This window comes from Lactuca saligna, chromosome 5, assembly GCF_052625555.1.
Source record: "Lactuca saligna cultivar CGN05327 chromosome 5, ASM5262555v1, whole genome shotgun sequence".
Taxonomy (NCBI): domain Eukaryota; kingdom Viridiplantae; phylum Streptophyta; class Magnoliopsida; order Asterales; family Asteraceae; genus Lactuca; species Lactuca saligna.
Window position 1 is genome coordinate 238747006 of NC_136421.1, and position 11871 is coordinate 238758876.

General features: G+C 30.9%; 1 long non-coding RNA gene and 1 pseudogene across 5 annotated transcripts; one reads left to right on the plus strand and one right to left on the minus strand.

Moving 5' to 3' along the window:
* Positions 1-234: 234 nt before the first annotated feature.
* On the plus strand, positions 235-2106 carry LOC145046782 (uncharacterized). 4 transcript variants are annotated; one of them, XR_013682061.1, is made up of 5 exons: positions 235-518; positions 627-774; positions 884-953; positions 1028-1247; positions 1894-2106. It is a non-coding gene; the product is annotated as an uncharacterized LOC145046782 (long non-coding RNA). The 4 variants fall into 4 exon arrangements; XR_013682062.1 differs by having other exon boundaries at positions 235-510; XR_013682060.1 differs by having other exon boundaries at positions 235-774.
* Positions 2107-2817: 711 nt separating this feature from the next.
* Positions 2818-4568, minus strand: LOC145046784 (ribonuclease 3-like protein 3; annotated as a pseudogene). Its single transcript, XR_013682064.1, has 3 exons — positions 3940-4568; positions 3561-3707; positions 2818-3342 (listed from the first exon to the last, which is right to left on the minus strand). The product of XR_013682064.1 is annotated as a ribonuclease 3-like protein 3 (transcript).
* Positions 4569-11871: the final 7303 nt, after the last annotated feature.

Below are 11871 nucleotides of genomic sequence, written 5' to 3' on the forward strand. Positions count from 1 at the left end.
AGTTATATTTATCAAACATTATTTTTATCAATTAGTTTTTCAGCAATCAACTAATTTTTTATTTGACAACTAGCTTTTTAACTACGTACTAACACGACTAGAAAATGAGGCATCAACGATTACAAAAAAAATCCCTAGCTAATTAGCGACGGATTTATTAAGGATAAGTGACGGATGTCATTTTGTATGCATAAAGCGTAAATTTTAGCATATTATCAGTCGCTGATTGTTTTTACTTCCCTCCCAAATATTTCGCTTCCACAGTTTTTCCCTCTCAATTATTTTCATTACCCCATTCTCCCTCCTAAATCGACGCTCACATCTCATGCTTCTTTATGAAATCCAGAGTCCAAATCGACACCCATCTCCTAAATTGTCCCTCACATCCCAAATCGACTACCGATATTCATCTTCTTACCGTTCTTGAAACTCGATTCCAAGAGAAGAAGAAACCCTAGCCAAAACCCTCGATTCCACGACGGCCCTTCTTGTCAATAACGCTTCACCATAGTAAGTTTGTAAGTCTTCGACTTCTTTTCTTTAGGTAATGTGTTGTTGATTCAATGGATTCTTGGTTTAATTTGTGGATTTTTTCTCCGGTTCTACTTTTAAATCTGAGAAAAAAGCAAATGAAAGAGAGAGAAACATGAACACGGGATAAATGAGACCACCGACTTTGATTCTTTCCAACCACTGCATCAATAGCCGAGGCTGAAATCCATTGATCCACCGCCTGAGCCTCTCTCACCAAAATCCTGATTCCTCAACACCAAGGTTTTTCTCTCTATCTGTCTAACATGTATTTTTATTTCATAAAAACAAAAGGTGGAGATGTAGAGGAAGTGAAGAAGGAGATGAATTTAAGTAGTAAATGTTTTGCCAGTGTTGTAGATTTGGAACATGGAGATTTCCTCCAGAAGAAATTTCATCACGTTCAAGTTTCCATGTTTAAGGTATATCGTAATTTTTGACTCTTATGGAGAAAATAAGATATATACTTATTTTAAGTTTGCATTACTTGTTGCAGAATTATAATGTGGGAAATCTTGCTCATGTGTTATACAGAAAAAAAAAACTTGGCGAAAGATCTTGTAGGTAACTTCTATTATGGCCTCAATGACATGACAAGTTCTCATTGCACAGGTGAGAAGTGGTGAACCATCTATTAGGGTTTCAATGGCTTCTTATGCATGAACTTGATGAATTTATGTGCTCTATACATGTTGCTGCTGGTGGTGGACACACAGGTATTCATTAATAATCATTTGTAATCTTGTTTTGAAAGTTAGTTCAACTTATTATTAATATTCTAGAAAAGTTACAACCTTAGATCTAGTAACGTAAATAAAGAACATGTTGAACTAGTAATTAATTGAATATGTATTGTTTATTAATGTTAAAACAAAAAAGATCTTGTGGATTCAAAGTTGAAAATATTGAGTTATGATTATTAAAAGGCAAAAAGCTGCAAACATGAAGATATTACATTTTATATGTATTTAATTCAATATAATGGTGAAAAGTTAAAGCAAAAGTTGCTGTATAAACTTGTTTTACTCTTGCGATATGACTACATTCGAATAATGTCAATTATACCCTTAAAATCAATTTTACAGTGACAAAAAAATGATTGTTTCTAGACCTATAGTGACAGAAGAAACTGGCAATTAATTATACCCTTGAAAGTACTTTGCTATTAATTGTTGCTAGTTTTTTTATTAGATGAATATACGATTGCAATTAATTGTTGCTAGATTTTTTCCAAGTTTAAATCATGTTGCTATTATTCATTTTATGTAGTTTTTTTTTTCAAGTTGAAACTATGTTGCTATTAGTTGAATGATATGATTTGATGTTTAATAAGGTGTCAAATTGGTTATTTTTGCTTTGTAGGTTATTGTTGATCGTAATAGGGATGAGATGAAGGAATCGCTTAAGAGGAACGTGAAGAATTTTCGACAAAAAACAAGAAATTGCCAAGATTACCCATCTAACTATACTTCGACACTTTTGATTTTTGTGATTTGGTTTCAATTCTTTAAAATCGAATATGAATTTTTATTTTGCTAATCAAATATTAATATCTATTTTGTATTCCAATGTTAATGTTTTGTTTTTGGGTTTCAACATTTAAATTACATTTGTGAATTCTTGTATGGAATGACAATAGATTCGACACCAACTACACCATTGTTAAAACAGAAAATTGTTCATTTACTTATAATCAGCGCCGGACATTAGCGACAGATTAACGATGGTTATTTGAGGTTCCTTAAGTGATTTGTGTCATCACTATTCCGTCGCTAAATCCATCACTAATCCGTCGCTTATACCTCAAATTCTAGTAGTGTTGGTGCATTGTCCAAGTAGAGAATGTTCAAGCTTCTTGTAATTCTAGCCTCTTGCTATTACAGTTTGGTTTTTAGTTTTCTATTACTAAGTTGTTTCAAAAGTGATAACATTGGAATCCCTAGCTACAATTACTTATTACAGTTTGGTTTTTAGTTTTCTATTACGAAGCCACATAAGTTAGTGCTCTTTTTTTGCTTGGAGTGCTGTTACAAGCAAAGACATAGGTATATCATCAAGAACCAGAATCAAATAAGTTCTTTCATCGGTACATCATTGATATCTTTTACAATATGGACAAAAGTATTTGGAAACTTAATTAGTAAAAAAGGAAATATGTACATGGAATGCAATGATGGATACTTTAATTTAGCTTCACATGGAGATTGAAGGGTGTCATCCAAATTAGCCATATTAATCTTTGATAACAAATGCTAGAAGTAAATTGGAGTAAAGAAAAAAAGCATATAATCAAGCCACAAATGGCATTCAACTCTTATAGTAAGAAAAGTCACAAGAAAGTAAAGATGAAAAAAACATGGTTACCATAATAGAAAAAAGGCATGGAGTCTATTAAGAAAGAAACAATAAAGCAGACAGATTATTAAGAAATCACTCACTTCGTTCCAAAATAAATGAGCTTTTTCCCTTGGTGAATTAACAAAGGCAAAAAAAGCTCATTTAATTTGATACAAAAGAGTAATGGTGATTCATGTTGATTAGCCTCCATTTCCACCATCTTTCTTCTCAAAAAGAAAATGATTATTGTATGCATCATCTGCTGCTCTGTTCACTGCAATCATCTTCTTCAACTTGTATTTTCCCCTTCCAATCAACTCATTCTCTATGTAAATTTCATTCCCCTGTTTTATTCCACAGATCTTTCGCTTGTGGTTTCACCCCCATCTTCTGACACGCTTCATTGAACTTTGCTACAGGATGCAGCTTCAAGTTTTCCGGCGTGATTAGGGGCTGTAACAACCGCTCCACCACCTGAAAAAAACCCCCCCAAGATTGGAGTTTTCACCAACATCACTATTCACCATGCATAAAGACAATATATATATATATATATATATATATATATATATATATATATATATATATATATATATATATATATATTCTACAACTTTTCATCTATCATGAGAAGGGACCCACGAATTGAAACCAGGAAATTCTGATAGATGCATATGCAAGTAATTAATTACCTCCCATGTAGAATCCATTGACGAGTCTGTATCAATGAAGATGGCACCGGTTAGTGACTCCAGAAGATCAGCAAGCACTTTGGGTGGATCGATCATACCATATGAATGCGATGGGTACTGTTCTATCCCTTCCATGAATTCTTGGATCTGATCATTCTCAAAAAAAATTATCAGAATCGAATTGCTTAAATTTGTAATTAAGAACAGTGGAACAAAAAACTAAAAAGTGACATAACATCTCGTATCTACGACCTCCTCTTGAACATCTCGTGCGATTGAGAAGTAGTCATGAACATCTCGTGTGATTGAGATTTTTTTAGCAATGAATCATGGAGTAGAAATTGAAAACGATGAAGCAGAAATTGAAAACGAAAATTACCTGTTGTTGAAGAAGAGGTTTCTGGTGACGAAGAAACTTATGCAAATTGTATTTCAACGCCGCCCTCGCTAACGCCTCCGTGTCGACATTGGCGGCACGCAACCGAGTCAACTCACCGGGAGCCATATCAGGATACAATAAATAATGTAGCTTAGCAATTAAATGATTCAAAACCGAGTCGCCTAAGAACTCGAGTCGCTCGTAAGATTTGCAGTCGTCGGCTTTGTAAGAACCATGAGTGAAAGCCTCCTTCAGCAACTCCTTGTTTCTAAAACTGTATCCAGTTATTTCCTCTACCTCCACCAAACTAGGCGGCCGCGCATGTGAAGATTCTGACTCCATCGTGGGTTCTGAATCAGGTTCTTTCTGAGTTTGCTCTTGCAAATCAAGGGTTTTCAGTGAAACGACAATATCTTGATCTTCTTCCATGGCTTCCGGGTTTCTGAATCGCTTTTTTGATAGGATTGGGGAATATGATTACGGAGACGAAATCAAGAGAGAGAGCTTTTGAAAGAGGGTTTCTTTCTTTCTTGTTGCAGATGCTTTGGTTATGGATGAAAATTTTGAGGTTTGACTGTGTAACTTGCGAGAGAGGTGACGATGACTGTTGTGATAAAATAATGAGAAATATTTATACGGATATCAATTTATCAACATGACTTTTCAAAGTCTTTTTTAATAATAATCAGGAACCAAGTTGTGTATTTATGTTATAAAACGTGAGATACACTTTTAAGGCCCTTTTTTGCGTATGACTTACGATTAATTTTGAGAAGCTTTTATTAGATTTTTTTTTTTTTTACCCAAATAACAATAATTTTGTTAAATGTCAAACACATGTTATTTTTTTTATATTTGTGAATTTTTATTTCTATTAATATATTAATAAATTTCATTTATGAATTTATATTAATTAGTTTTATTAGGAATGAATTTTCTAATATATATCCTGAAGGCATATATTAGAATCATTAAATATTACAAATATTACCATAATTAAATATGAAATTAATTTAGGAGATTATTAATTTATTTCATATTTAATTATGATAATATTTATGATATTTACTGTTTTTTATATATGCCATTAGGGTGAGATTTTTTAATATGTATCCTAATGACAAATATAAAAAACATTAAATATCACAAATATTATCATAATTAAATATGAAATTCATTTATTACGAAGATTATTAATTTATTTCACATTTTATTATGACAATATTCCTTATAATAAATGAATTTCATATTTAATTATGGTAATATTTATGATATTTAATGTTTTTTATATGTGTCCTTAGGGTACATATTAAAAAATCTCAGGAATGAACTTTCTAATATGTGCCCTAAAGGTACATATAAGAATCATTAAATATCACAAATATCTATCCTAATAAACGAAGAATAGTTTGTCAAATGTCATCTTCTCATTAAATTTGCCACATGTAATTTTGTAAGTTTTTTGATTAAATTTAAATCCACATGCCATTTTATGATTTTTTGAATTAATCCATTAATATACCACATAATACTAAATTTATATATGTAAAGTATTAAATACATTTAATGAGATAATAAATGAAAAGAATCTTAAAAAATATATAACATATATTAAAATACATTGCATATGAAAATAAATTTAATGAATATGACAAAACAATCATTGATATTATGGATGATATTCTCAATGGTGATTCTATTTATTCATTAGTTGAATATGTCTAAATATTTTGAAATTTTATCTTAAAAAATTCTTAATATTTAAACTTTGATATATTTTTTTAATCAACCCGTGTAATACACGAGTTTCATACCTAGTTCCGATAATTAAATATGAAATTAATTTATTATGGACATTATTAATTTATTTCACATTTTATTATGACAATATTCTTTATAATAAACGAATTTCATATTTAATTATGGTAATATTTATGATATTTAATGCTTTTTATATGTGTCATTAGGGTACATATTAGAAAATCTCAGAGATTTTCTAATATGTAGCCTAATGACACATATAATAAGCATTAAATAGCACAAATATTACCATAATTAAATATGAAATTCATTTATCATGGAGATTATTATTTTATTTCACATTATTATGACAATATTCCTTATAATAAATGAATTTCATATTTAATTATGATATTTAATGTTACGTGGTATATATTAGAAAATCATTAAGACAAATTACATAAATAGTCCTTGTGGTTTATTCTATTTATTGTTTTTATTTCGAAAGTTTACTTTTAAAAATACTTAGTTTTTTACATATTCATATTCAACATGATTATTTAAAATATGATAATAATTTTTTATTAGTATAGATTGAATTACTTATTCATCATTTCATTTATATTTATTTCAAAATTTTACTTTAAAAAATACGTAATGTCTACACCTTATATTTAACTTTTTTAATCAACTCGTGTAATATACCGGTCTCACACCTTATACTGATAATAATGAACAGTATATTTATTTTTCACCATTCATTTTTTTGTTATGTTACAACTTTCCACCAACTCATTAAAACCAGGAAATTGTCACATCTAACTATCTTTTACTTTTTTAATTTCTTTTTAAAAAATAATTAAAAAAAAATATTATATTGGTTTTATAAGGAAATAAAACCATTAAAACTATCAATATTAATATATTTACTTTTATAAATTTTTAGTATATAAATACTCTAATCCGCACACCATATACCGCATCCATAATATAGTGTTCCTAGATGCAGTTTAGGCTCATTTTAAGTTTTACCTTTCCCGCATGGTACATCGTCCAACCTAATTGTGTTGATCGGATAATTTTTTGAGTTTTGGGTAATTCGGGTCGGACCATTCGGGTTTTCATGTTAAAAAAGATACTCATTACCCTAACCAAATTAAATTCGGTTAATTCGGGTAGTAGGTCGGGTTTGGATAATTCGGGTATTACCAGAAAATAAATGTAATGAAGTAAATATGTCGTGCTCTATTAGTCTTATTTATATAAACAAATGAGACATAAACGAAGTTACTCAACTTTTGAATATTGAGATTTTTTCTTCGGTAATACTTGAGATATCAAATAATCTTTCACAAAAATCATACCATTTACAATAAACCAAATTTCAAGAAGCCACTACCCTATTTTCGAAATCATTTACATGAAAATCACTTACGTTGAAGTTCGAAGTCTACATCGGTGAGTGTTGGTGACAACTTGATGACCGGTGACGACGAGCTAAATTAAGTTTGAAGTCTACTAAAGATGTCTCTTTGCTTTCGTAGGGTTCGATATTTTGATGGAAGACTCAAGAAATAGGCAAGGGTTTTTTTAAAAAAAATCAACGATTGGGAAAGTCATAAACAACGTATGGATAAATGTGGATATTACCCAAAAGGCCTTGTATTTTTGAAATAAATCAGGAATTTCGGGTATACCTGAAACCTTATACATATACCCAATACTCGGTCTAAAAAATCAGGTAACCCGAATACTCGAAAACACATACATGATACCCAATTTACTCGAATTCAAAACAGGTTGGATCGGGTAATCGGGTATCAGTTATTTTCAACAAGCCTAGTTCAACCTAAAAAGAAAAACTAGGTAAGGTTAGATCAATATAATATTTAAGTTTACTAAAATCCCATAATGACATAAACATCTTTTCAATAAATATTATCAAATGATCACTCCGATTATGTCTTATTATTTTTTTCGATTTAATACTGTTTTGTCCAAAATAAACTACATTTTCATAAATTGTTTTAAGATCTCCTATCCTAATAAAAGAGTATCGATATGCCACGTGTCAACTCAACCTTCCTCCAACTTTTTTCCCGCTCAATTTTCCGATGTGATGTTCCTATTTTGCCCTTCTGATGCTTAAAAGTCATGTTGATTAGGATTAGGAAGTAAATCTGTAAATCAGGATGAATAATTTCAAATTTCAGTCGTTTTATGGATCATAACTTTGGTGTAAAAAAACATCTAATCTTATTTGTGTCACTTTTGATATTGATTGCAAATTGGTTTGACGTAATAAAAATTCTAATCATATTGCTTGAAGATGTTTAGGATTTATTTTATATGAAATGTTTTGTATATTGCCTTTCACTACTTAAAAACCATTTTTATTTTAGATAACAATATATTAATTTTCTTTAGCCCCTATTTCCTTTTAATTGATAAGGTAATCATGATGTCAATCTCTAATAATCTCTTCTTCGCAGTGATGCTCATATTGTTCGAAGATGTTTAGGCAACCAAACAAGGTACCAATGATAAACCAAAGGGTCCAATGCAGTTCATTTTTCTACTCGTGTTCATGCTGATCCTCATTTATCTTTATCTTACTTAAATAAACTCTATGAATAAACCAGATTTAGCAATCTACTCTAGAAAGATAACCAAATATGACAAATAACTTTGATATTGACACCTAAGTCAATCTTTTAAAAATATTTTCAATTCTCATGTTTGTGGTTATTTGATTACATCACTTTATAAATGATTACATTTTTTAAAGAAAAAATTATGTTTTTCTTTTTTAATCGTGGTTTCCATTAGTTTAAACCTAGTAGTTTTTAATACATATATAGGTTTTTTTTTTTAATATTTCAAAAATAACTTTAAGTTTTAATTATATATATATATATATATATATATATATATATATATATATATATATATATATATATATTATTTTTTTAACATCTTTCATCCACATCGATTTGAACCTTCAACATTTGATTGAAAGACATATATCCATCAACTCCTGATACCAATAGTGATACCAATAGGTATAAACTCTTTGGTATATTCTTTTTTTTTTAGTTATATTTTTAAATATCCATTTATGTCATTTTACATTGCAATCTAGTTTATAAACTACTTTTTACCAAACATTATTAATCCACAAACTAACTTATCAACTTACGAAAAGTTAGCTTTTCCACTAGTTTTCCAAACAAGTCCTTAGTGACAAAATCAAATCTGCAAGTAATTGGCATATCTCATTTAAATTCGTAAAATAACTCTTCTTAATATTTCTTAGAGCTTTAACCTTATTTTCTTTATAACTACCTCTCTGCAACTACCCTCGATTCTTCACATACATTATTCATGTCATGCTTAACTAAAAATTGGTTTGTTAATAGTCCACAAATTACCTCTTTTTACGAAGTCCTTTTCCTTTGTATCTTATGAGTAGTTTAATTTTCAACAAAATGAATCACTCTTTCTTAAAATATATCAATGGTGTATGCATTGTTCAAAAATAGTGTTTACTATAATAACAACTACGAAAACTACTAAACAACACATTGTCAAACTTTTTACTTTTGTACACCTAGTCCTTCCTTTAGTGGTTCGATGAGTTCGAGGTTAATGTCAAGTATGTCAATCTATGTTTATTACTGATGATATTGATTCCATGAAAATATGTTGTGACAACCCGACACTTTTACATTGTGAAATCGATCTATACATCTATAATTCACGTGAAATTAACATCTTTTAGCAAGATGTTGGGTCTGCACGAGTGTCTTAGGCTTAGTATATCATAAATGTGGGCCTTAGGAAGGGTGCTACATCGTAAAATCAAGCCAAACACACCAAGAGAGGTGTGTGTGCGGCCAGCTAGCCGCACACCCAACCGCAAACCCTTTCAGCCTCACACTCGACCCTATATATAGTAGAGAACCCCCTTCCATTCACCTTTGGCTGCACTCTCTTCCTCTCTCTACTTTCTCTCTCTAAAAACATCACCCAAAAACACTTAAAAGGCCTTCAAAACGTGAAGAACATCATCTTTCAACTTGTTATAGAGGTAAAACACTTGAATCCAAGCCCAAAACTCAAAATGTTCTTCGTGTTCTTCACTCCTTGAAGGAGTGCGGCCGCACACCTTCATCAGGTGGCCGCGCATATCCAAAGCACCCTCCAAAGTGAGAGTAAGGCCACATAATCAACACATAGGACTCAAACAAGAAGTGTACGGCTGCACACCCTGTGTACGGCCGCACACTCTAGTGTGCAGCCTCACACACAAGTCTGGCCGCATTCCCCAGCCACACACTCATTTTTATGGTTATACACCCATCCTAATACTCATATTTAGCCTTAAACTTGCGTAAATCATTGAGTATAGAATACGAGACACTTAGTCCTAGTGATTCCAAGTCCTTAGGGTGATTTCTCATCATTTTAGACATGAAACACCCTAGCTCTAACTTATATATGTGTCACCATATGATTAATAGGGGCTACTTGTGTCCAGAGCATCCGTTGACACTCGACACTCGTATCAATAACACACTTGGACCCTACGTCAAACGGTGAGTTCATACCCCCTTAATTGACCTTTCAAATGTTTTTAATTGTTTTAGGGGGGGGGGGGGGATACAAGTTGAATCCAATACACTGCAAAACCAATCATACGTTATTGATGACTTACTATCATAAGGATTTTTACATTTTTAAAGTATTTTACCAGAAAAATTATTACAATTGTTTATCAAACTCATTTTCACAAATCAATTCTCTTAGAACCATTTTTAATATTTTCAAAACCTAAAATTTATTTCCAAATCATATCTACACTAATATATTTATATAAATAGGTATTGAAGGACTTAGAACTGATAATTGACCTTATTTCCAGTTCTTGTTTGATTGTGGGCTTAGGGTATTAGGTTATCTGTTCGATTGTCGTTTAATATTTATTTATATATCTTGTATATTTGCGTTAGATATAAAGGTCCTCATTCTAGAACGATACTTCTGCATACCGACGACACTAAATCAAGTACTCACTTTAACTATAATAGGTATCGTTAAGGATTACTATTCATTTTGATTTCACTATGATACACACTATGGTCAGTACAATTACAAGACTATATGTACAATATACGAGGTGAAGAGAATATTATACATTATACACTATACTAAGGGAACACTACCCTCTATAAGAAGAAAAACTATAAACTATATCAAGAGAACAGTACATAGTTTGCTAAGAGAAATACTATATACCATATGTAAGAAAATACTATAACAGAATGTGGTGCACTATCTCTCTATACGACCTATCGTTACGAGATCTTCGGATAACCATCGTCTCCTGGAGAGAGAGCGACCACTACGTGTATAGATCTATACGGGACGAATTTTCCCCCATCTCGACTGCTAGCTACAGTCCGAGCCTTTGGCCCAGGGATGACAAATACTACTACACTATTGGTGACCTGGAGGGTCGGCCACTGTACTACTATCACTCAGTATGATCTCATACGAGTTCACATTTAAACCTTAATTAAAAACACATCCCGAGGTGCATACAAAATTAACACTATCCGGAGTTTACATTCACTATTATATTTAACCGGCAGGGGAGCTGCTGGAGTGAAACTCTATTCCTTCTCTATAATGAACAAGTTTAAAACTGTATTTTCATTACTGACATTCTCATGTGAAAGTGATCTGATGGAAGGGGATTAGTAGCTAGAAATAATCAAGTGCTTTTGGTCCTTTCCGCTACATACAACACTAGTACATTTGGGAATGGTGGTGTCGTATCACTTTGTTTCATAAGTATATATCATTTTGATCTGAATTTTATGGTCATGTTTTTAACAGAAAACCACAAAGATTGTTATCTTCTAATATCATTATATTCTCCAGATAAGATAATATTTTATATTTTATGATCGACGTTTTAAACATACACTAAGTAATAAGGCGCAAATATATGTTGTATATTAATTGTAATATACGATTACAAGCCATCCATATATATATATATATATATATATATATATATATATATATATATATATATATATATAATTGACTATTACACTTTAGTACCCTCTAGTATATAATAATTCTAGTTGTGTCTAATACGCCCTCGCAAGCTAAGGACGAGGA